The sequence below is a fragment of the Syngnathus leptorhynchus genome, chromosome 3 (genome assembly GCF_054491065.1).
Source record: "Syngnathus leptorhynchus isolate UIUO chromosome 3, UIUO_Slep, whole genome shotgun sequence".
NCBI lineage: Eukaryota > Metazoa > Chordata > Actinopteri > Syngnathiformes > Syngnathidae > Syngnathus > Syngnathus leptorhynchus.
Genome location: NC_141197.1, coordinates 2,804,034 through 2,831,197, shown reverse-complemented (window position 1 = coordinate 2,831,197; position 27,164 = coordinate 2,804,034).

Below are 27,164 nucleotides of genomic sequence, written 5' to 3'. Positions count from 1 at the left end.
CGGCGAGAAAAAGCGATTTCGGCAATAAAATTTAAAACGCGTGTAAAACATAAACCAAACGATGAAATTGGTTATTTCTTCATGTATAATGATCAACTCGATACTCCCTAGCCCCCAACAGCCTTTTTTTTCATAACACTTTAACCAGAGTGACGGGAGAGCGGCATTTCAGAAAACGTGCTTATCTCGGCGAGAAAAAGCGATTTCGGCAATAAAATTTAAAACGCGTGTAAAACATAAACCAAACGATGAAATTGGTTATTTCTTCATGTATAATGATCAACTCGATACTCCCTAGCCCCCAACAGCCTTTTTTTTCATAACACTTTAACCAGAGTGACGGGAGAGCGGCATTTCAGAAAACGTGCTTATCTCGGCGAGAAAAAGCGATTTCGGCAATAAAATTTAAAACGCGTGTAAAACATAAACCAAACGATGAAATTGGTTATTTCTTCATGTATAATGATCAACTCGATACTCCCTAGCCCCCAACAGCCTTTTTTTTCATAACACTTTAACCAGAGTGACGGGAGAGCGGCATTTCAGAAAACGTGCTTATCTCGGCGAGAAAAAGCGATTTCGGCAATAAAATTTAAAACGCGTGTAAAACATAAACCAAACGATGAAATTGGTTATTTCTTCATGTATAATGATCAACTCGATACTCCCTAGCCCCCAACAGCCTTTTTTTTCATAACACTTTAACCAGAGTGACGGGAGAGCGGCATTTCAGAAAACGTGCTTATCTCGGCGAGAAAAAGCGATTTCGGCAATAAAATTTAAAACGCGTGTAAAACATAAACCAAACGATGAAATTGGTTATTTCTTCATGTATAATGATCAACTCGATACTCCCTAGCCCCCAACAGCCTTTTTTTTCATAACACTTTAACCAGAGTGACGGGAGAGCGGCATTTCAGAAAACGTGCTTATCTCGGCGAGAAAAAGCGATTTCGGCAATAAAATTTAAAACGCGTGTAAAACATAAACCAAACGATGAAATTGGTTATTTCTTCATGTATAATGATCAACTCGATACTCCCTAGCCCCCAACAGCCTTTTTTTTCATAACACTTTAACCAGAGTGACGGGAGAGCGGCATTTCAGAAAACGTGCTTATCTCGGCGAGAAAAAGCGATTTCGGCAATAAAATTTAAAACGCGTGTAAAACATAAACCAAACGATGAAATTGGTTATTTCTTCATGTATAATGATCAACTCGATACTCCCTAGCCCCCAACAGCCTTTTTTTTCATAACACTTTAACCAGAGTGACGGGAGAGCGGCATTTCAGAAAACGTGCTTATCTCGGCGAGAAAAAGCGATTTCGGCAATAAAATTTAAAACGCGTGTAAAACATAAACCAAACGATGAAATTGGTTATTTCTTCATGTATAATGATCAACTCGATACTCCCTAGCCCCCAACAGCCTTTTTTTTCATAACACTTTAACCAGAGTGACGGGAGAGCGGCATTTCAGAAAACGTGCTTATCTCGGCGAGAAAAAGCGATTTCGGCAATAAAATTTAAAACGCGTGTAAAACATAAACCAAACGATGAAATTGGTTATTTCTTCATGTATAATGATCAACTCGATACTCCCTAGCCCCCAACAGCCTTTTTTTTCATAACACTTTAACCAGAGTGACGGGAGAGCGGCATTTCAGAAAACGTGCTTATCTCGGCGAGAAAAAGCGATTTCGGCAATAAAATTTAAAACGCGTGTAAAACATAAACCAAACGATGAAATTGGTTATTTCTTCATGTATAATGATCAACTCGATACTCCCTAGCCCCCAACAGCCTTTTTTTTCATAACACTTTAACCAGAGTGACGGGAGAGCGGCATTTCAGAAAACGTGCTTATCTCGGCGAGAAAAAGCGATTTCGGCAATAAAATTTAAAACGCGTGTAAAACATAAACCAAACGATGAAATTGGTTATTTCTTCATGTATAATGATCAACTCGATACTCCCTAGCCCCCAACAGCCTTTTTTTTCATAACACTTTAACCAGAGTGACGGGAGAGCGGCATTTCAGAAAACGTGCTTATCTCGGCGAGAAAAAGCGATTTCGGCAATAAAATTTAAAACGCGTGTAAAACATAAACCAAACGATGAAATTGGTTATTTCTTCATGTATAATGATCAACTCGATACTCCCTAGCCCCCAACAGCCTTTTTTTTCATAACACTTTAACCAGAGTGACGGGAGAGCGGCATTTCAGAAAACGTGCTTATCTCGGCGAGAAAAAGCGATTTCGGCAATAAAATTTAAAACGCGTGTAAAACATAAACCAAACGATGAAATTGGTTATTTCTTCATGTATAATGATCAACTCGATACTCCCTAGCCCCCAACAGCCTTTTTTTTCATAACACTTTAACCAGAGTGACGGGAGAGCGGCATTTCAGAAAACGTGCTTATCTCGGCGAGAAAAAGCGATTTCGGCAATAAAATTTAAAACGCGTGTAAAACATAAACCAAACGATGAAATTGGTTATTTCTTCATGTATAATGATCAACTCGATACTCCCTAGCCCCCAACAGCCTTTTTTTTCATAACACTTTAACCAGAGTGACGGGAGAGCGGCATTTCAGAAAACGTGCTTATCTCGGCGAGAAAAAGCGATTTCGGCAATAAAATTTAAAACGCGTGTAAAACATAAACCAAACGATGAAATTGGTTATTTCTTCATGTATAATGATCAACTCGATACTCCCTAGCCCCCAACAGCCTTTTTTTTCATAACACTTTAACCAGAGTGACGGGAGAGCGGCATTTCAGAAAACGTGCTTATCTCGGCGAGAAAAAGCGATTTCGGCAATAAAATTTAAAACGCGTGTAAAACATAAACCAAACGATGAAATTGGTTATTTCTTCATGTATAATGATCAACTCGATACTCCCTAGCCCCCAACAGCCTTTTTTTTCATAACACTTTAACCAGAGTGACGGGAGAGCGGCATTTCAGAAAACGTGCTTATCTCGGCGAGAAAAAGCGATTTCGGCAATAAAATTTAAAACGCGTGTAAAACATAAACCAAACGATGAAATTGGTTATTTCTTCATGTATAATGATCAACTCGATACTCCCTAGCCCCCAACAGCCTTTTTTTTCATAACACTTTAACCAGAGTGACGGGAGAGCGGCATTTCAGAAAACGTGCTTATCTCGGCGAGAAAAAGCGATTTCGGCAATAAAATTTAAAACGCGTGTAAAACATAAACCAAACGATGAAATTGGTTATTTCTTCATGTATAATGATCAACTCGATACTCCCTAGCCCCCAACAGCCTTTTTTTTCATAACACTTTAACCAGAGTGACGGGAGAGCGGCATTTCAGAAAACGTGCTTATCTCGGCGAGAAAAAGCGATTTCGGCAATAAAATTTAAAACGCGTGTAAAACATAAACCAAACGATGAAATTGGTTATTTCTTCATGTATAATGATCAACTCGATACTCCCTAGCCCCCAACAGCCTTTTTTTTCATAACACTTTAACCAGAGTGACGGGAGAGCGGCATTTCAGAAAACGTGCTTATCTCGGCGAGAAAAAGCGATTTCGGCAATAAAATTTAAAACGCGTGTAAAACATAAACCAAACGATGAAATTGGTTATTTCTTCATGTATAATGATCAACTCGATACTCCCTAGCCCCCAACAGCCTTTTTTTTCATAACACTTTAACCAGAGTGACGGGAGAGCGGCATTTCAGAAAACGTGCTTATCTCGGCGAGAAAAAGCGATTTCGGCAATAAAATTTAAAACGCGTGTAAAACATAAACCAAACGATGAAATTGGTTATTTCTTCATGTATAATGATCAACTCGATACTCCCTAGCCCCCAACAGCCTTTTTTTTCATAACACTTTAACCAGAGTGACGGGAGAGCGGCATTTCAGAAAACGTGCTTATCTCGGCGAGAAAAAGCGATTTCGGCAATAAAATTTAAAACGCGTGTAAAACATAAACCAAACGATGAAATTGGTTATTTCTTCATGTATAATGATCAACTCGATACTCCCTAGCCCCCAACAGCCTTTTTTTTCATAACACTTTAACCAGAGTGACGGGAGAGCGGCATTTCAGAAAACGTGCTTATCTCGGCGAGAAAAAGCGATTTCGGCAATAAAATTTAAAACGCGTGTAAAACATAAACCAAACGATGAAATTGGTTATTTCTTCATGTATAATGATCAACTCGATACTCCCTAGCCCCCAACAGCCTTTTTTTTCATAACACTTTAACCAGAGTGACGGGAGAGCGGCATTTCAGAAAACGTGCTTATCTCGGCGAGAAAAAGCGATTTCGGCAATAAAATTTAAAACGCGTGTAAAACATAAACCAAACGATGAAATTGGTTATTTCTTCATGTATAATGATCAACTCGATACTCCCTAGCCCCCAACAGCCTTTTTTTTCATAACACTTTAACCAGAGTGACGGGAGAGCGGCATTTCAGAAAACGTGCTTATCTCGGCGAGAAAAAGCGATTTCGGCAATAAAATTTAAAACGCGTGTAAAACATAAACCAAACGATGAAATTGGTTATTTCTTCATGTATAATGATCAACTCGATACTCCCTAGCCCCCAACAGCCTTTTTTTTCATAACACTTTAACCAGAGTGACGGGAGAGCGGCATTTCAGAAAACGTGCTTATCTCGGCGAGAAAAAGCGATTTCGGCAATAAAATTTAAAACGCGTGTAAAACATAAACCAAACGATGAAATTGGTTATTTCTTCATGTATAATGATCAACTCGATACTCCCTAGCCCCCAACAGCCTTTTTTTTCATAACACTTTAACCAGAGTGACGGGAGAGCGGCATTTCAGAAAACGTGCTTATCTCGGCGAGAAAAAGCGATTTCGGCAATAAAATTTAAAACGCGTGTAAAACATAAACCAAACGATGAAATTGGTTATTTCTTCATGTATAATGATCAACTCGATACTCCCTAGCCCCCAACAGCCTTTTTTTTCATAACACTTTAACCAGAGTGACGGGAGAGCGGCATTTCAGAAAACGTGCTTATCTCGGCGAGAAAAAGCGATTTCGGCAATAAAATTTAAAACGCGTGTAAAACATAAACCAAACGATGAAATTGGTTATTTCTTCATGTATAATGATCAACTCGATACTCCCTAGCCCCCAACAGCCTTTTTTTTCATAACACTTTAACCAGAGTGACGGGAGAGCGGCATTTCAGAAAACGTGCTTATCTCGGCGAGAAAAAGCGATTTCGGCAATAAAATTTAAAACGCGTGTAAAACATAAACCAAACGATGAAATTGGTTATTTCTTCATGTATAATGATCAACTCGATACTCCCTAGCCCCCAACAGCCTTTTTTTTCATAACACTTTAACCAGAGTGACGGGAGAGCGGCATTTCAGAAAACGTGCTTATCTCGGCGAGAAAAAGCGATTTCGGCAATAAAATTTAAAACGCGTGTAAAACATAAACCAAACGATGAAATTGGTTATTTCTTCATGTATAATGATCAACTCGATACTCCCTAGCCCCCAACAGCCTTTTTTTTCATAACACTTTAACCAGAGTGACGGGAGAGCGGCATTTCAGAAAACGTGCTTATCTCGGCGAGAAAAAGCGATTTCGGCAATAAAATTTAAAACGCGTGTAAAACATAAACCAAACGATGAAATTGGTTATTTCTTCATGTATAATGATCAACTCGATACTCCCTAGCCCCCAACAGCCTTTTTTTTCATAACACTTTAACCAGAGTGACGGGAGAGCGGCATTTCAGAAAACGTGCTTATCTCGGCGAGAAAAAGCGATTTCGGCAATAAAATTTAAAACGCGTGTAAAACATAAACCAAACGATGAAATTGGTTATTTCTTCATGTATAATGATCAACTCGATACTCCCTAGCCCCCAACAGCCTTTTTTTTCATAACACTTTAACCAGAGTGACGGGAGAGCGGCATTTCAGAAAACGTGCTTATCTCGGCGAGAAAAAGCGATTTCGGCAATAAAATTTAAAACGCGTGTAAAACATAAACCAAACGATGAAATTGGTTATTTCTTCATGTATAATGATCAACTCGATACTCCCTAGCCCCCAACAGCCTTTTTTTTCATAACACTTTAACCAGAGTGACGGGAGAGCGGCATTTCAGAAAACGTGCTTATCTCGGCGAGAAAAAGCGATTTCGGCAATAAAATTTAAAACGCGTGTAAAACATAAACCAAACGATGAAATTGGTTATTTCTTCATGTATAATGATCAACTCGATACTCCCTAGCCCCCAACAGCCTTTTTTTTCATAACACTTTAACCAGAGTGACGGGAGAGCGGCATTTCAGAAAACGTGCTTATCTCGGCGAGAAAAAGCGATTTCGGCAATAAAATTTAAAACGCGTGTAAAACATAAACCAAACGATGAAATTGGTTATTTCTTCATGTATAATGATCAACTCGATACTCCCTAGCCCCCAACAGCCTTTTTTTTCATAACACTTTAACCAGAGTGACGGGAGAGCGGCATTTCAGAAAACGTGCTTATCTCGGCGAGAAAAAGCGATTTCGGCAATAAAATTTAAAACGCGTGTAAAACATAAACCAAACGATGAAATTGGTTATTTCTTCATGTATAATGATCAACTCGATACTCCCTAGCCCCCAACAGCCTTTTTTTTCATAACACTTTAACCAGAGTGACGGGAGAGCGGCATTTCAGAAAACGTGCTTATCTCGGCGAGAAAAAGCGATTTCGGCAATAAAATTTAAAACGCGTGTAAAACATAAACCAAACGATGAAATTGGTTATTTCTTCATGTATAATGATCAACTCGATACTCCCTAGCCCCCAACAGCCTTTTTTTTCATAACACTTTAACCAGAGTGACGGGAGAGCGGCATTTCAGAAAACGTGCTTATCTCGGCGAGAAAAAGCGATTTCGGCAATAAAATTTAAAACGCGTGTAAAACATAAACCAAACGATGAAATTGGTTATTTCTTCATGTATAATGATCAACTCGATACTCCCTAGCCCCCAACAGCCTTTTTTTTCATAACACTTTAACCAGAGTGACGGGAGAGCGGCATTTCAGAAAACGTGCTTATCTCGGCGAGAAAAAGCGATTTCGGCAATAAAATTTAAAACGCGTGTAAAACATAAACCAAACGATGAAATTGGTTATTTCTTCATGTATAATGATCAACTCGATACTCCCTAGCCCCCAACAGCCTTTTTTTTCATAACACTTTAACCAGAGTGACGGGAGAGCGGCATTTCAGAAAACGTGCTTATCTCGGCGAGAAAAAGCGATTTCGGCAATAAAATTTAAAACGCGTGTAAAACATAAACCAAACGATGAAATTGGTTATTTCTTCATGTATAATGATCAACTCGATACTCCCTAGCCCCCAACAGCCTTTTTTTTCATAACACTTTAACCAGAGTGACGGGAGAGCGGCATTTCAGAAAACGTGCTTATCTCGGCGAGAAAAAGCGATTTCGGCAATAAAATTTAAAACGCGTGTAAAACATAAACCAAACGATGAAATTGGTTATTTCTTCATGTATAATGATCAACTCGATACTCCCTAGCCCCCAACAGCCTTTTTTTTCATAACACTTTAACCAGAGTGACGGGAGAGCGGCATTTCAGAAAACGTGCTTATCTCGGCGAGAAAAAGCGATTTCGGCAATAAAATTTAAAACGCGTGTAAAACATAAACCAAACGATGAAATTGGTTATTTCTTCATGTATAATGATCAACTCGATACTCCCTAGCCCCCAACAGCCTTTTTTTTCATAACACTTTAACCAGAGTGACGGGAGAGCGGCATTTCAGAAAACGTGCTTATCTCGGCGAGAAAAAGCGATTTCGGCAATAAAATTTAAAACGCGTGTAAAACATAAACCAAACGATGAAATTGGTTATTTCTTCATGTATAATGATCAACTCGATACTCCCTAGCCCCCAACAGCCTTTTTTTTCATAACACTTTAACCAGAGTGACGGGAGAGCGGCATTTCAGAAAACGTGCTTATCTCGGCGAGAAAAAGCGATTTCGGCAATAAAATTTAAAACGCGTGTAAAACATAAACCAAACGATGAAATTGGTTATTTCTTCATGTATAATGATCAACTCGATACTCCCTAGCCCCCAACAGCCTTTTTTTTCATAACACTTTAACCAGAGTGACGGGAGAGCGGCATTTCAGAAAACGTGCTTATCTCGGCGAGAAAAAGCGATTTCGGCAATAAAATTTAAAACGCGTGTAAAACATAAACCAAACGATGAAATTGGTTATTTCTTCATGTATAATGATCAACTCGATACTCCCTAGCCCCCAACAGCCTTTTTTTTCATAACACTTTAACCAGAGTGACGGGAGAGCGGCATTTCAGAAAACGTGCTTATCTCGGCGAGAAAAAGCGATTTCGGCAATAAAATTTAAAACGCGTGTAAAACATAAACCAAACGATGAAATTGGTTATTTCTTCATGTATAATGATCAACTCGATACTCCCTAGCCCCCAACAGCCTTTTTTTTCATAACACTTTAACCAGAGTGACGGGAGAGCGGCATTTCAGAAAACGTGCTTATCTCGGCGAGAAAAAGCGATTTCGGCAATAAAATTTAAAACGCGTGTAAAACATAAACCAAACGATGAAATTGGTTATTTCTTCATGTATAATGATCAACTCGATACTCCCTAGCCCCCAACAGCCTTTTTTTTCATAACACTTTAACCAGAGTGACGGGAGAGCGGCATTTCAGAAAACGTGCTTATCTCGGCGAGAAAAAGCGATTTCGGCAATAAAATTTAAAACGCGTGTAAAACATAAACCAAACGATGAAATTGGTTATTTCTTCATGTATAATGATCAACTCGATACTCCCTAGCCCCCAACAGCCTTTTTTTTCATAACACTTTAACCAGAGTGACGGGAGAGCGGCATTTCAGAAAACGTGCTTATCTCGGCGAGAAAAAGCGATTTCGGCAATAAAATTTAAAACGCGTGTAAAACATAAACCAAACGATGAAATTGGTTATTTCTTCATGTATAATGATCAACTCGATACTCCCTAGCCCCCAACAGCCTTTTTTTTCATAACACTTTAACCAGAGTGACGGGAGAGCGGCATTTCAGAAAACGTGCTTATCTCGGCGAGAAAAAGCGATTTCGGCAATAAAATTTAAAACGCGTGTAAAACATAAACCAAACGATGAAATTGGTTATTTCTTCATGTATAATGATCAACTCGATACTCCCTAGCCCCCAACAGCCTTTTTTTTCATAACACTTTAACCAGAGTGACGGGAGAGCGGCATTTCAGAAAACGTGCTTATCTCGGCGAGAAAAAGCGATTTCGGCAATAAAATTTAAAACGCGTGTAAAACATAAACCAAACGATGAAATTGGTTATTTCTTCATGTATAATGATCAACTCGATACTCCCTAGCCCCCAACAGCCTTTTTTTTCATAACACTTTAACCAGAGTGACGGGAGAGCGGCATTTCAGAAAACGTGCTTATCTCGGCGAGAAAAAGCGATTTCGGCAATAAAATTTAAAACGCGTGTAAAACATAAACCAAACGATGAAATTGGTTATTTCTTCATGTATAATGATCAACTCGATACTCCCTAGCCCCCAACAGCCTTTTTTTTCATAACACTTTAACCAGAGTGACGGGAGAGCGGCATTTCAGAAAACGTGCTTATCTCGGCGAGAAAAAGCGATTTCGGCAATAAAATTTAAAACGCGTGTAAAACATAAACCAAACGATGAAATTGGTTATTTCTTCATGTATAATGATCAACTCGATACTCCCTAGCCCCCAACAGCCTTTTTTTTCATAACACTTTAACCAGAGTGACGGGAGAGCGGCATTTCAGAAAACGTGCTTATCTCGGCGAGAAAAAGCGATTTCGGCAATAAAATTTAAAACGCGTGTAAAACATAAACCAAACGATGAAATTGGTTATTTCTTCATGTATAATGATCAACTCGATACTCCCTAGCCCCCAACAGCCTTTTTTTTCATAACACTTTAACCAGAGTGACGGGAGAGCGGCATTTCAGAAAACGTGCTTATCTCGGCGAGAAAAAGCGATTTCGGCAATAAAATTTAAAACGCGTGTAAAACATAAACCAAACGATGAAATTGGTTATTTCTTCATGTATAATGATCAACTCGATACTCCCTAGCCCCCAACAGCCTTTTTTTTCATAACACTTTAACCAGAGTGACGGGAGAGCGGCATTTCAGAAAACGTGCTTATCTCGGCGAGAAAAAGCGATTTCGGCAATAAAATTTAAAACGCGTGTAAAACATAAACCAAACGATGAAATTGGTTATTTCTTCATGTATAATGATCAACTCGATACTCCCTAGCCCCCAACAGCCTTTTTTTTCATAACACTTTAACCAGAGTGACGGGAGAGCGGCATTTCAGAAAACGTGCTTATCTCGGCGAGAAAAAGCGATTTCGGCAATAAAATTTAAAACGCGTGTAAAACATAAACCAAACGATGAAATTGGTTATTTCTTCATGTATAATGATCAACTCGATACTCCCTAGCCCCCAACAGCCTTTTTTTTCATAACACTTTAACCAGAGTGACGGGAGAGCGGCATTTCAGAAAACGTGCTTATCTCGGCGAGAAAAAGCGATTTCGGCAATAAAATTTAAAACGCGTGTAAAACATAAACCAAACGATGAAATTGGTTATTTCTTCATGTATAATGATCAACTCGATACTCCCTAGCCCCCAACAGCCTTTTTTTTCATAACACTTTAACCAGAGTGACGGGAGAGCGGCATTTCAGAAAACGTGCTTATCTCGGCGAGAAAAAGCGATTTCGGCAATAAAATTTAAAACGCGTGTAAAACATAAACCAAACGATGAAATTGGTTATTTCTTCATGTATAATGATCAACTCGATACTCCCTAGCCCCCAACAGCCTTTTTTTTCATAACACTTTAACCAGAGTGACGGGAGAGCGGCATTTCAGAAAACGTGCTTATCTCGGCGAGAAAAAGCGATTTCGGCAATAAAATTTAAAACGCGTGTAAAACATAAACCAAACGATGAAATTGGTTATTTCTTCATGTATAATGATCAACTCGATACTCCCTAGCCCCCAACAGCCTTTTTTTTCATAACACTTTAACCAGAGTGACGGGAGAGCGGCATTTCAGAAAACGTGCTTATCTCGGCGAGAAAAAGCGATTTCGGCAATAAAATTTAAAACGCGTGTAAAACATAAACCAAACGATGAAATTGGTTATTTCTTCATGTATAATGATCAACTCGATACTCCCTAGCCCCCAACAGCCTTTTTTTTCATAACACTTTAACCAGAGTGACGGGAGAGCGGCATTTCAGAAAACGTGCTTATCTCGGCGAGAAAAAGCGATTTCGGCAATAAAATTTAAAACGCGTGTAAAACATAAACCAAACGATGAAATTGGTTATTTCTTCATGTATAATGATCAACTCGATACTCCCTAGCCCCCAACAGCCTTTTTTTTCATAACACTTTAACCAGAGTGACGGGAGAGCGGCATTTCAGAAAACGTGCTTATCTCGGCGAGAAAAAGCGATTTCGGCAATAAAATTTAAAACGCGTGTAAAACATAAACCAAACGATGAAATTGGTTATTTCTTCATGTATAATGATCAACTCGATACTCCCTAGCCCCCAACAGCCTTTTTTTTCATAACACTTTAACCAGAGTGACGGGAGAGCGGCATTTCAGAAAACGTGCTTATCTCGGCGAGAAAAAGCGATTTCGGCAATAAAATTTAAAACGCGTGTAAAACATAAACCAAACGATGAAATTGGTTATTTCTTCATGTATAATGATCAACTCGATACTCCCTAGCCCCCAACAGCCTTTTTTTTCATAACACTTTAACCAGAGTGACGGGAGAGCGGCATTTCAGAAAACGTGCTTATCTCGGCGAGAAAAAGCGATTTCGGCAATAAAATTTAAAACGCGTGTAAAACATAAACCAAACGATGAAATTGGTTATTTCTTCATGTATAATGATCAACTCGATACTCCCTAGCCCCCAACAGCCTTTTTTTTCATAACACTTTAACCAGAGTGACGGGAGAGCGGCATTTCAGAAAACGTGCTTATCTCGGCGAGAAAAAGCTGATTTCGGCAATAAAATTTAAAACGCGTGTAAAACATAAACCAAACGATGAAATTGGTTATTTCTTCATGTATAATGATCAACTCGATACTCCCTAGCCCCCAACAGCCTTTTTTTTCATAACACTTTAACCAGAGTGACGGGAGAGCGGCATTTCAGAAAACGTGCTTATCTCGGCGAGAAAAAGCGATTTCGGCAATAAAATTTAAAACGCGTGTAAAACATAAACCAAACGATGAAATTGGTTATTTCTTCATGTATAATGATCAACTCGATACTCCCTAGCCCCCAACAGCCTTTTTTTTCATAACACTTTAACCAGAGTGACGGGAGAGCGGCATTTCAGAAAACGTGCTTATCTCGGCGAGAAAAAGCGATTTCGGCAATAAAATTTAAAACGCGTGTAAAACATAAACCAAACGATGAAATTGGTTATTTCTTCATGTATAATGATCAACTCGATACTCCCTAGCCCCCAACAGCCTTTTTTTTCATAACACTTTAACCAGAGTGACGGGAGAGCGGCATTTCAGAAAACGTGCTTATCTCGGCGAGAAAAAGCGATTTCGGCAATAAAATTTAAAACGCGTGTAAAACATAAACCAAACGATGAAATTGGTTATTTCTTCATGTATAATGATCAACTCGATACTCCCTAGCCCCCAACAGCCTTTTTTTTCATAACACTTTAACCAGAGTGACGGGAGAGCGGCATTTCAGAAAACGTGCTTATCTCGGCGAGAAAAAGCGATTTCGGCAATAAAATTTAAAACGCGTGTAAAACATAAACCAAACGATGAAATTGGTTATTTCTTCATGTATAATGATCAACTCGATACTCCCTAGCCCCCAACAGCCTTTTTTTTCATAACACTTTAACCAGAGTGACGGGAGAGCGGCATTTCAGAAAACGTGCTTATCTCGGCGAGAAAAAGCGATTTCGGCAATAAAATTTAAAACGCGTGTAAAACATAAACCAAACGATGAAATTGGTTATTTCTTCATGTATAATGATCAACTCGATACTCCCTAGCCCCCAACAGCCTTTTTTTTCATAACACTTTAACCAGAGTGACGGGAGAGCGGCATTTCAGAAAACGTGCTTATCTCGGCGAGAAAAAGCGATTTCGGCAATAAAATTTAAAACGCGTGTAAAACATAAACCAAACGATGAAATTGGTTATTTCTTCATGTATAATGATCAACTCGATACTCCCTAGCCCCCAACAGCCTTTTTTTTTCATAACACTTTAACCAGAGTGACGGGAGAGCGGCATTTCAGAAAACGTGCTTATCTCGGCGAGAAAAAGCGATTTCGCAATAAAATTTAAAACGCGTGTAAAACATAAACCAAACGATGAAATTGGTTATTTCTTCATGTATAATGATCAACTCGATACTCCCTAGCCCCCAACAGCCTTTTTTTTCATAACACTTTAACCAGAGTGACGGGAGAGCGGCATTTCAGAAAACGTGCTTATCTCGGCGAGAAAAAGCGATTTCGGCAATAAAATTTAAAACGCGTGTAAAACATAAACCAAACGATGAAATTGGTTATTTCTTCATGTATAATGATCAACTCGATACTCCCTAGCCCCCAACAGCCTTTTTTCATAACACTTTAACCAGAGTGACGGGAGAGCGGCATTTCAGAAAACGTGCTTATCTCGGCGAGAAAAAGCGATTTCGGCAATAAAATTTAAAACGCGTGTAAAACATAAACCAAACGATGAAATTGGTTATTTCTTCATGTATAATGATCAACTCGATACTCCCTAGCCCCCAACAGCCTTTTTTTTCATAACACTTTAACCAGAGTGACGGGAGAGCGGCATTTCAGAAAACGTGCTTATCTCGGCGAGAAAAAGCGATTTCGGCAATAAAATTTAAAACGCGTGTAAAACATAAACCAAACGATGAAATTGGTTATTTCTTCATGTATAATGATCAACTCGAGTCGAGCTCCAGGGAGAGAGGCTGATTTTTCGCTTTTTGAGGCCGACCGACGAACCGGCGCGGGGCGGACTCAAAAGCCCGCAGAGCCGTAGGCACTTAGAAAAGTTTCGCCTTTGGCTGTGAGCTCCAGGGGGAGAGGCTGGTTTTGCGTTATTTTAGGCCGGCTGGAGAACCGGCGCGGGTCGGACGCACAATCCCCGCAGAGCCGTGGGCACTTAGAAAATTTTTGCCAAGTTGGCTCTGAGCGCCTGGTACCTAATATGGAAGTATAGAGGCCGACTTTCGGGCAAGATCACGCCGCGTTAGGCTTCCAGGACCCCGGCTAAGCAATTTTACCGGGCCGCCCGGTTCTTTTTTTGAACCAGCCCGGTTCTTTTTACACTTCCAGCTGGAGCTCAGCAGCGGCTTTTTGCGCAAGATCACGCCGGGTTAGGCTTCCAGGACCTCGGCTAAGCAATTCTACCGGGCCGCCCGGTTCTTTTTTTGAACCAGCCCGGTTCTTTTTACACTTCCAGCTGGAGCTCACGAGCGGCTTTTTGGACAAGATCACGCCGTGTTAGGCTTCCAGAGCCCCGGCTAAGCAATTTTACCGGCCCGCCCGGTTCTTTTTTTTAACCAGCCCGGTTCTTTTTACACTTCCAGCTGGAGCTCAGCAGCGGGTTTTTGGACAAGATCAATCCGTGTTAGGCTTCCAGAGCCCCGGCTAAGCAATTTTACAGGGTCGCCCGGTTCTTTTTTTTAACCAGCCCGGTTTTTTTTTACACTTCCAGCTGGAGCTCAGCAGCGGCTTTTTGCACAGTATCACGCCGGGTTAGGCTTCCAGAGCCCCGGCTAAGCAATTTTACCGGGCCGCCCGGTTCTTTTTTTTAACCAGCCCGGTTCTTTTTACACTTCCAGCTGGAGCTCAGCAGCGGCTTTTTGGACAAGATCACGCCGTGTTAGGCTTCCAGAGCCCCGGCTAAGCAATTTTACCGGGTCGCCCGGTTCTTTTTTTTAACCAGCCCGGTTCTTTTTACACTTCCAGCTGGAGCTCAGCAGCGGCTTTTTGGACAAGATCACGCCGTGTTAGGCTTCCAGAGCCCCGGCTAAGCAATTTTACCGGGTCGCCCGGTTCTTTTTTTAACCAGCCCGGATCTTTTTACACTTCCAGCTGGAGCTCAGCATCGTGTAAAACATAAACCAAACGATGAAATTGGTTATTTCTTCATGTATAATGATCAACTCGATACTCCCTAGCCCCCAACAGACTTTTTTTTCATAACACTTTAACCAGAGTGACGGGAGAGCGGCATTTCAGAAAACGTGCTTATCTCGGCGAGAAAAAGCGATTTCGGCAATAAAATTTAAAACGCGTGTAAAACATAAATCAAACGATGAAATTGGTTATTTCTTCATGTATAATGATCAACTCGATACTCCCTAGCCCCCAACAGCCTTTTTTTTCATAACACTTTAACCAGAGTGACGGGAGAGCGGCATTTCAGAAAACGTGCTTATCTCGGCGAGAAAAAGAGATTTCGGCAATAAAATTTAAAACGCGTGTAAAACATAAACCAAACGATGAAATTGGTTATTTCTTCATGTATAATGATCAACTCGATACTCCCTAGCCCCCAACAGCCTTTTTTTTCATAACACTTTAACCAGAGTGACGGGAGAGCGGCATTTCAGAAAACGTGCTTATCTCGGCGAGAAAAAGCGATTTCGGCAATAAAATTTAAAACGCGTGTAAAACATAAACCAAACGATGAAATTGGTTATTTCTTCATGTATAATGATCAACTCGAGTCGAGCTCCAGGGAGAGAGGCTGATTTTTCGCTTTTTGAGGCCGACCGACGAACCGGCGCGGGGCGGACTCAAAAGCCCGCAGAGCCGTAGGCACTTAGAAAAGTTTCGCCTTTGGCTGTGAGCTCCAGGGGGAGAGGCTGGTTTTGCGTTATTTTAGGCCGGCTGGAGAACCGGCGCGGGTCGGACGCACAATCCCCGCAGAGCCGTGGGCACTTAGAAAATTTTTGCCAAGTTGGCTCTGAGCGCCTGGTACCTAATATGGAAGTATAGAGGCCGACTTTCGGGCAAGATCACGCCGCGTTAGGCTTCCAGGACCCCGGCTAAGCAATTTTACCGGGCCGCCCGGTTCTTTTTTTGAACCAGCCCGGTTCTTTTTACACTTCCAGCTGGAGCTCAGCAGCGGCTTTTTGCGCAAGATCACGCCGGGTTAGGCTTCCAGGACCTCGGCTAAGCAATTCTACCGGGCCGCCCGGTTCTTTTTTTGAACCAGCCCGGTTCTTTTTACACTTCCAGCTGGAGCTCACGAGCGGCTTTTTGGACAAGATCACGCCGTGTTAGGCTTCCAGAGCCCCGGCTAAGCAATTTTACCGGCCCGCCCGGTTCTTTTTTTTAACCAGCCCGGTTCTTTTTACACTTCCAGCTGGAGCTCAGCAGCGGGTTTTTGGACAAGATCACGCCGTGTTAGGCTTCCAGAGCCCCGGCTAAGCAATTTTACAGGGTCGCCCGGTTCTTTTTTTTAACCAGCCCGGTTTTTTTTACACTTCCAGCTGGAGCTCAGCAGCGGCTTTTTGCACAGTATCACGCCGGGTTAGGCTTCCAGAGCCCCGGCTAAGCAATTTTACCGGGCCGCCCGGTTCTTTTTTTTAACCAGCCCGGTTCTTTTTACACTTCCAGCTGGAGCTCAGCAGCGGCTTTTTGGACAAGATCACGCCGTGTTAGGCTTCCAGAGCCCCGGCTAAGCAATTTTACCGGGTCGCCCGGTTCTTTTTTTTAACCAGCCCGGTTCTTTTTACACTTCCAGCTGGAGCTCAGCAGCGGCTTTTTGGACAAGATCACGCCGTGTTAGGCTTCCAGAGCCCCGGCTAAGCAATTTTACCGGGTCGCCCGGTTCTTTTTTTAACCAGCCCGGTTCTTTTTACACTTCCAGCTGGAGCTCAGCATCGTGTAAAACATAAACCAAACGATGAAATTGGTTATTTCTTCATGTATAATGATCAACTCGATACTCCCTAGCCCCCAACAGACTTTTTTTTCATAACACTTTAACCAGAGTGACGGGAGAGCGGCATTTCAGAAAACGTGCTTATCTCGGCGAGAAAAAGCGATTTCGGCAATAAAATTTAAAACGCGTGTAAAACATAAACCAAACGAGGAAATTGGTTATTTCTTCATGTATAATGATCAACTCGATACTCCCTAGCCCCCAACAGCCTTTTTTTTCATAACACTTTAACCAGAGTGACGGGAGAGCGGCATTTCAGAAAACGTGCTTATCTCGGCGAGAAAAAGCGATTTCGGCAATAAAATTTAAAACGCGTGTAAAACATAAACCAAACGAGGAAATTGGTTATTTCTTCATGTATAATGATCAACTCGATACTCCCTAGCCCCCAACAGCCTTTTTTTTCATAACACTTTAACCAGAGTGACGGGAGAGCGGCATTTCAGAAAACGTGCTTATCTCGGCGAGAAAAAGCGATTTCGGCAATAAAATTTAAAACGCGTGTAAAACATAAACCAAACGATGAAATTGGTTATTTCTTCATGTATAATGATCAACTCGATACTCCCTAGCCCCCAACAGCCTTTTTTTTCATAACACTTTAACCAGAGTGACGGGAGAGCGGCATTTCAGAAAACGTGCTTATCTCGGCGAGAAAAAGCGATTTCGGCAATAAAATTTAAAACGCGTGTAAAACATAAACCAAACGATGAAATTGGTTATTTCTTCATGTATAATGATCAACTCGATACTCCCTAGCCCCCAACAGCCTTTTTTTTCATAACACTTTAACCAGAGTGACGGGAGAGCGGCATTTCAGAAAACGTGCTTATCTCGGCGAGAAAAAGCGATTTCGGCAATAAAATTTAAAACGCGTGTAAAACATAAACCAAACGATGAAATTGGTTATTTCTTCATGTATAATGATCAACTCGATACTCCCTAGCCCCCAACAGCCTTTTTTTTCATAACACTTTAACCAGAGTGACGGGAGAGCGGCATTTCAGAAAACGTGCTTATCTCGGCGAGAAAAAGCGATTTCGGCAATAAAATTTAAAACGCGTGTAAAACATAAACCAAACGATGAAATTGGTTATTTCTTCATGTATAATGATCAACTCGATACTCCCTAGCCCCCAACAGCCTTTTTTTTCATAACACTTTAACCAGAGTGACGGGAGAGCGGCATTTCAGAAAACGTGCTTATCTCGGCGAGAAAAAGCGATTTCGGCAATAAAATTTAAAACGCGTGTAAAACATAAACCAAACGATGAAATTGGTTATTTCTTCATGTATAATGATCAACTCGATACTCCCTAGCCCCCAACAGCCTTTTTTTTCATAACACTTTAACCAGAGTGACGGGAGAGCGGCATTTCAGAAAACGTGCTTATCTCGGCGAGAAAAAGCGATTTCGGCAATAAAATTTAAAACTCGTGTAAAACATAAACCAAACGATGAAATTGGTTATTTCTTCATGTATAATGATCAACTCGATACTCCCTAGCCCCCAACAGCCTTTTTTTTTTATAACACTTTAACCAGAGTGACGGGAGAGCGGCATTTCAGAAAACGTGCTTATCTCGGCGAGAAAAAGCGATTTCGGCAATAAAATTTAAAACGCGTGTAAAACATAAACCAAACGATGAAATTGGTTATTTCTTCATGTATAATGATCAACTCGATACTCCCTAGCCCCCAACAGCCTTTTTTTTCATAACACTTTAACCAGAGTGACGGGAGAGCGGCATTTCAGAAAACGTGCTTATCTCGGCGAGAAAAAGCGATTTCGGCAATAAAATTTAAAACGCGTGTAAAACATAAACCAAACGATGAAATTGGTTATTTCTTCATGTATAATGATCAACTCGATACTCCCTAGCCCCCAACAGCCTTTTTTTTCATAACACTTTAACCAGAGTGACGGGAGAGCGGCATTTCAGAAAACGTGCTTATCTCGGCGAGAAAAAGCGATTTCGGCAATAAAATTTAAAACGCGTGTAAAACATAAACCAAACGATGAAATTGGTTATTTCTTCATGTATAATGATCAACTCGATACTCCCTAGCCCCCAACAGCCTTTTTTTTCATAACACTTTAACCAGAGTGACGGGAGAGCGGCATTTCAGAAAACGTGCTTATCTCGGCGAGAAAAAGCGATTTCGGCAATAAAATTTAAAACGCGTGTAAAACATAAACCAAACGATGAAATTGGTTATTTCTTCATGTATAATGATCAACTCGAGTCGAGCTCCAGGGAGAGAGGCTGATTTTTCGCTTTTTGAGGCCGACCGACGAACCGGCGCGGGGCGGACTCAAAAGCCCGCAGAGCCGTAGGCACTTAGAAAAGTTTCGCCTTTGGCTGTGAGCTCCAGGGGGAGAGGCTGGTTTTGCGTTATTTTAGGCCGGCTGGAGAACCGGCGCGGGTCGGACGCACAATCCCCGCAGAGCCGTGGGCACTTAGAAAATTTTTGCCAAGTTGGCTCTGAGCGCCTGGTACCTAATATGGAAGTATAGAGGCCGACTTTCGGGCAAGATCACGCCGCGTTAGGCTTCCAGGACCCCGGCTAAGCAATTTTACCGGGCCGCCCGGTTCTTTTTTTGAACCAGCCCGGTTCTTTTTACACTTCCAGCTGGAGCTCAGCAGCGGCTTTTTGCGCAAGATCACGCCGGGTTAGGCTTCCAGGACCTCGGCTAAGCAATTCTACCGGGCCGCCCGGTTCTTTTTTTGAACCAGCCCGGTTCTTTTTACACTTCCAGCTGGAGCTCACGAGCGGCTTTTTGGACAAGATCACGCCGTGTTAGGCTTCCAGAGCCCCGGCTAAGCAATTTTACCGGCCCGCCCGGTTCTTTTTTTTAACCAGCCCGGTTCTTTTTACACTTCCAGCTGGAGCTCAGCAGCGGGTTTTTGGACAAGATCAATCCGTGTTAGGCTTCCAGAGCCCCGGCTAAGCAATTTTACAGGGTCGCCCGGTTCTTTTTTTTAACCAGCCCGGTTTTTTTTTACACTTCCAGCTGGAGCTCAGCAGCGGCTTTTTGCACAGTATCACGCCGGGTTAGGCTTCCAGAGCCCCGGCTAAGCAATTTTACCGGGCCGCCCGGTTCTTTTTTTTAACCAGCCCGGTTCTTTTTACACTTCCAGCTGGAGCTCAGCAGCGGCTTTTTGGACAAGATCACGCCGTGTTAGGCTTCCAGAGCCCCGGCTAAGCAATTTTACCGGGTCGCCCGGTTCTTTTTTTTAACCAGCCCGGTTCTTTTTACACTTCCAGCTGGAGCTCAGCAGCGGCTTTTTGGACAAGATCACGCCGTGTTAGGCTTCCAGAGCCCCGGCTAAGCAATTTTACCGGGTCGCCCGGTTCTTTTTTTAACCAGCCCGGATCTTTTTACACTTCCAGCTGGAGCTCAGCATCGTGTAAAACATAAACCAAACGATGAAATTGGTTATTTCTTCATGTATAATGATCAACTCGATACTCCCTAGCCCCCAACAGACTTTTTTTTCATAACACTTTAACCAGAGTGACGGGAGAGCGGCATTTCAGAAAACGTGCTTATCTCGGCGAGAAAAAGCGATTTCGGCAATAAAATTTAAAACGCGTGTAAAACATAAATCAAACGATGAAATTGGTTATTTCTTCATGTATAATGATCAACTCGATACTCCCTAGCCCCCAACAGCCTTTTTTTTCATAACACTTTAACCAGAGTGACGGGAGAGCGGCATTTCAGAAAACGTGCTTATCTCGGCGAGAAAAAGAGATTTCGGCAATAAAATTTAAAACGCGTGTAAAACATAAACCAAACGATGAAATTGGTTATTTCTTCATGTATAATGATCAACTCGATACTCCCTAGCCCCCAACAGCCTTTTTTTTCATAACACTTTAACCAGAGTGACGGGAGAGCGGCATTTCAGAAAACGTGCTTATCTCGGCGAGAAAAAGCGATTTCGGCAATAAAATTTAAAACGCGTGTAAAACATAAACCAAACGATGAAATTGGTTATTTCTTCATGTATAATGATCAACTCGAGTCGAGCTCCAGGGAGAGAGGCTGATTTTTCGCTTTTTGAGGCCGACCGACGAACCGGCGCGGGGCGGACTCAAAAGCCCGCAGAGCCGTAGGCACTTAGAAAAGTTTCGCCTTTGGCTGTGAGCTCCAGGGGGAGAGGCTGGTTTTGCGTTATTTTAGGCCGGCTGGAGAACCGGCGCGGGTCGGACGCACAATCCCCGCAGAGCCGTGGGCACTTAGAAAATTTTTGCCAAGTTGGCTCTGAGCGCCTGGTACCTAATATGGAAGTATAGAGGCCGACTTTCGGGCAAGATCACGCCGCGTTAGGCTTCCAGGACCCCGGCTAAGCAATTTTACCGGGCCGCCCGGTTCTTTTTTTGAACCAGCCCGGTTCTTTTTACACTTCCAGCTGGAGCTCAGCAGCGGCTTTTTGCGCAAGATCACGCCGGGTTAGGCTTCCAGGACCTCGGCTAAGCAATTCTACCGGGCCGCCCGGTTCTTTTTTTGAACCAGCCCGGTTCTTTTTACACTTCCAGCTGGAGCTCACGAGCGGCTTTTTGGACAAGATCACGCCGTGTTAGGCTTCCAGAGCCCCGGCTAAGCAATTTTACCGGCCCGCCCGGTTCTTTTTTTTAACCAGCCCGGTTCTTTTTACACTTCCAGCTGGAGCTCAGCAGCGGGTTTTTGGACAAGATCACGCCGTGTTAGGCTTCCAGAGCCCCGGCTAAGCAATTTTACAGGGTCGCCCGGTTCTTTTTTTTAACCAGCCCGGTTTTTTTTACACTTCCAGCTGGAGCTCAGCAGCGGCTTTTTGCACAGTATCACGCCGGGTTAGGCTTCCAGAGCCCCGGCTAAGCAATTTTACCGGGCCGCCCGGTTCTTTTTTTTAACCAGCCCGGTTCTTTTTACACTTCCAGCTGGAGCTCAGCAGCGGCTTTTTGGACAAGATCACGCCGTGTTAGGCTTCCAGAGCCCCGGCTAAGCAATTTTACCGGGTCGCCCGGTTCTTTTTTTTAACCAGCCCGGTTCTTTTTACACTTCCAGCTGGAGCTCAGCAGCGGCTTTTTGGACAAGATCACGCCGTGTTAGGCTTCCAGAGCCCCGGCTAAGCAATTTTACCGGGTCGCCCGGTTCTTTTTTTAACCAGCCCGGTTCTTTTTACACTTCCAGCTGGAGCTCAGCATCGTGTAAAACATAAACCAAACGATGAAATTGGTTATTTCTTCATGTATAATGATCAACTCGATACTCCCTAGCCCCCAACAGACTTTTTTTTCATAACACTTTAACCAGAGTGACGGGAGAGCGGCATTTCAGAAAACGTGCTTATCTCGGCGAGAAAAAGCGATTTCGGCAATAAAATTTAAAACGCGTGTAAAACATAAACCAAACGAGGAAATTGGTTATTTCTTCATGTATAATGATCAACTCGATACTCCCTAGCCCCCAACAGCCTTTTTTTTCATAACACTTTAACCAGAGTGACGGGAGAGCGGCATTTCAGAAAACGTGCTTATCTCGGCGAGAAAAAGCGATTTCGGCAATAAAATTTAAAACGCGTGTAAAACATAAACCAAACGAGGAAATTGGTTATTTCTTCATGTATAATGATCAACTCGATACTCCCTAGCCCCCAACAGCCTTTTTTTTCATAACACTTTAACCAGAGTGACGGGAGAGCGGCATTTCAGAAAACGTGCTTATCTCGGCGAGAAAAAGCGATTTCGGCAATAAAATTTAAAACGCGTGTAAAACATAAACCAAACGATGAAATTGGTTATTTCTTCATGTATAATGATCAACTCGATACTCCCTAGCCCCCAACAGCCTTTTTTTTCATAACACTTTAACCAGAGTGACGGGAGAGCGGCATTTCAGAAAACGTGCTTATCTCGGCGAGAAAAAGCGATTTCGGCAATAAAATTTAAAACGCGTGTAAAACATAAACCAAACGATGAAATTGGTTATTTCTTCATGTATAATGATCAACTCGATACTCCCTAGCCCCCAACAGCCTTTTTTTTCATAACACTTTAACCAGAGTGACGGGAGAGCGGCATTTCAGAAAACGTGCTTATCTCGGCGAGAAAAAGCGATTTCGGCAATAAAATTTAAAACGCGTGTAAAACATAAACCAAACGATGAAATTGGTTATTTCTTCATGTATAATGATCAACTCGATACTCCCTAGCCCCCAACAGCCTTTTTTTTCATAACACTTTAACCAGAGTGACGGGAGAGCGGCATTTCAGAAAACGTGCTTATCTCGGCGAGAAAAAGCGATTTCGGCAATAAAATTTAAAACGCGTGTAAAACATAAACCAAACGATGAAATTGGTTATTTCTTCATGTATAATGATCAACTCGAGTCGAGCTCCAGGGAGAGAGGCTGATTTTTCGCTTTTTGAGGCCGACCGACGAACCGGCGCGGGGCGGACTCAAAAGCCCGCAGAGCCGTAGGCACTTAGAAAAGTTTCGCCTTTGGCTGTGAGCTCCAGGGGGAGAGGCTGGTTTTGCGTTATTTTAGGCCGGCTGGAGAACCGGCGCGGGTCGGACGCACAATCCCCGCAGAGCCGTGGGCACTTAGAAAATTTTTGCCAAGTTGGCTCTGAGCGCCTGGTACCTAATATGGAAGTATAGAGGCCGACTTTCGGGCAAGATCACGCCGCGTTAGGCTTCCAGGACCCCGGCTAAGCAATTTTACCGGGCCGCCCGGTTCTTTTTTTGAACCAGCCCGGTTCTTTTTACACTTCCAGCTGGAGCTCAGCAGCGGCTTTTTGCGCAAGATCACGCCGGGTTAGGCTTCCAGGACCTCGGCTAAGCAATTCTACCGGGCCGCCCGGTTCTTTTTTTGAACCAGCCCGGTTCTTTTTACACTTCCAGCTGGAGCTCACGAGCGGCTTTTTGGACAAGATCACGCCGTGTTAGGCTTCCAGAGCCCCGGCTAAGCAATTTTACCGGCCCGCCCGGTTCTTTTTTTTAACCAGCCCGGTTCTTTTTACACTTCCAGCTGGAGCTCAGCAGCGGGTTTTTGGACAAGATCACGCCGTGTTAGGCTTCCAGAGCCCCGGCTAAGCAATTTTACAGGGTCGCCCGGTTCTTTTTTTTAACCAGCCCGGTTTTTTTTACACTTCCAGCTGGAGCTCAGCAGCGGCTTTTTGCACAGTATCACGCCGGGTTAGGCTTCCAGAGCCCCGGCTAAGCAATTTTACCGGGCCGCCCGGTTCTTTTTTTTAACCAGCCCGGTTCTTTTTACACTTCCAGCTGGAGCTCAGCAGCGGCTTTTTGGACAAGATCACGCCGTGTTAGGCTTCCAGAGCCCCGGCTAAGCAATTTTACCGGGTCGCCCGGTTCTTTTTTTTAACCAGCCCGGTTCTTTTTACACTTCCAGCTGGAGCTCAGCAGCGGCTTTTTGGACAAGATCACGCCGTGTTAGGCTTCCAGAACCCCGGCTAAGCAATTTTACCGGGTCGCCCGGTTCTTTTTTTAACCAGCCCGGTTCTTTTTACACTTCCAGCTGGAGCTCAGCATCGTGTAAAACATAAACCAAACGATGAAATTGGTTATTTCTTCATGTATAATGATCAACTCGATACTCCCTAGCCCCCAACAGACTTTTTTTTCATAACACTTTAACCAGAGTGACGGGAGAGCGGCATTTCAGAAAACGTGCTTATCTCGGCGAGAAAAAGCGATTTCGGCAATAAAATTTAAAACGCGTGTAAAACATAAACCAAACGAGGAAATTGGTTATTTCTTCATGTATAATGATCAACTCGATACTCCCTAGCCCCCAACAGCCTTTTTTTTCATAACACTTTAACCAGAGTGACGGGAGAGCGGCATTTCAGAAAACGTGCTTATCTCGGCGAGAAAAAGCGATTTCGGCAATAAAATTTAAAACGCGTGTAAAACATAAACCAAACGAGGAAATTGGTTATTTCTTCATGTATAATGATCAACTCGATACTCCCTAGCCCCCAACAGCCTTTTTTTTCATAACACTTTAACCAGAGTGACGGGAGAGCGGCATTTCAGAAAACGTGCTTATCTCGGCGAGAAAAAGCGATTTCGGCAATAAAATTTAAAACGCGTGTAAAACATAAACCAAACGATGAAATTGGTTATTTCTTCATGTATAATGATCAACTCGATACTCCCTAGCCCCCAACAGCCTTTTTTTTCATAACACTTTAACCAGAGTGACGGGAGAGCGGCATTTCAGAAAACGTGCTTATCTCGGCGAGAAAAAGCGATTTCGGCAATAAAATTTAAAACGCGTGTAAAACATAAACCAAACGATGAAATTGGTTATTTCTTCATGTATAATGATCAACTCGATACTCCCTAGCCCCCAACAGCCTTTTTTTTCATAACACTTTAACCAGAGTGACGGGAGAGCGGCATTTCAGAAAACGTGCTTATCTCGGCGAGAAAAAGCGATTTCGGCAATAAAATTTAAAACGCGTGTAAAACATAAACCAAACGATGAAATTGGTTATTTCTTCATGTATAATGATCAACTCGATACTCCCTAGCCCCCAACAGCCTTTTTTTTCATAACACTTTAACCAGAGTGACGGGAGAGCGGCATTTCAGAAAACGTGCTTATCTCGGCGAGAAAAAGCGATTTCGGCAATAAAATTTAAAACGCGTGTAAAACATAAACCAAACGATGAAATTGGTTATTTCTTCATGTATAATGATCAACTCGATACTCCCTAGCCCCCAACAGCCTTTTTTTTCATAACACTTTAACCAGAGTGACGGGAGAGCGGCATTTCAGAAAACGTGCTTATCTCGGCGAGAAAAAGCGATTTCGGCAATAAAATTTAAAACGCGTGTAAAACATAAACCAAACGATGAAATTGGTTATTTCTTCATGTATAATGATCAACTCGATACTCCCTAGCCCCCAACAGCCTTTTTTTTCATAACACTTTAACCAGAGTGACGGGAGAGCGGCATTTCAGAAAACGTGCTTATCTCGGCGAGAAAAAGCGATTTCGGCAATAAAATTTAAAACGCGTGTAAAACATAAACCAAACGATGAAATTGGTTATTTCTTCATGTATAATGATCAACTCGATACTCCCTAGCCCCCAACAGCCTTTTTTTTCATAACACTTTAACCAGAGTGACGGGAGAGCGGCATTTCAGAAAACGTGCTTATCTCGGCGAGAAAAAGCGATTTCGGCAATAAAATTTAAAACGCGTGTAAAACATAAACCAAACGATGAAATTGGTTATTTCTTCATGTATAATGATCAACTCGATACTCCCTAGCCCCCAACAGCCTTTTTTTTCATAACACTTTAACCAGAGTGACGGGAGAGCGGCATTTCAGAAAACGTGCTTATCTCGGCGAGAAAAAGCGATTTCGGCAATAAAATTTAAAACGCGTGTAAAACATAAACCAAACGATGAAATTGGTTATTTCTTCATGTATAATGATCAACTCGATACTCCCTAGCCCCCAACAGCCTTTTTTTTCATAACACTTTAACCAGAGTGACGGGAGAGCGGCATTTCAGAAAACGTGCTTATCTCGGCGAGAAAAAGCGATTTCGGCAATAAAATTTAAAACGCGTGTAAAACATAAACCAAACGATGAAATTGGTTATTTCTTCATGTATAATGATCAACTCGATACTCCCTAGCCCCCAACAGCCTTTTTATTCATAACACTTTAACCAGAGTGACAGGAGAGCGGCATTTCAGAAAACGTGCTTATCTCGGCGAGAAAAAGCGATTTCGGCAATAAAATTTAAAACGCGTGTAAAACATAAACCAAACGATGAAATTGGTTATTTCTTCATGTATAATGATCAACTCGATACTCCCTAGCCCCCAACAGCCTTTTTTTTCATAACACTTTAACCAGAGTGACGGGAGAGCGGCATTTCAGAAAACGTGCTTATCTCGGCGAGAAAAAGCGATTTCGGCAATAAAATTTAAAACGCGTGTAAAACATAAACCAAACGATGAAATTGGTTATTTCTTCATGTATAATGAT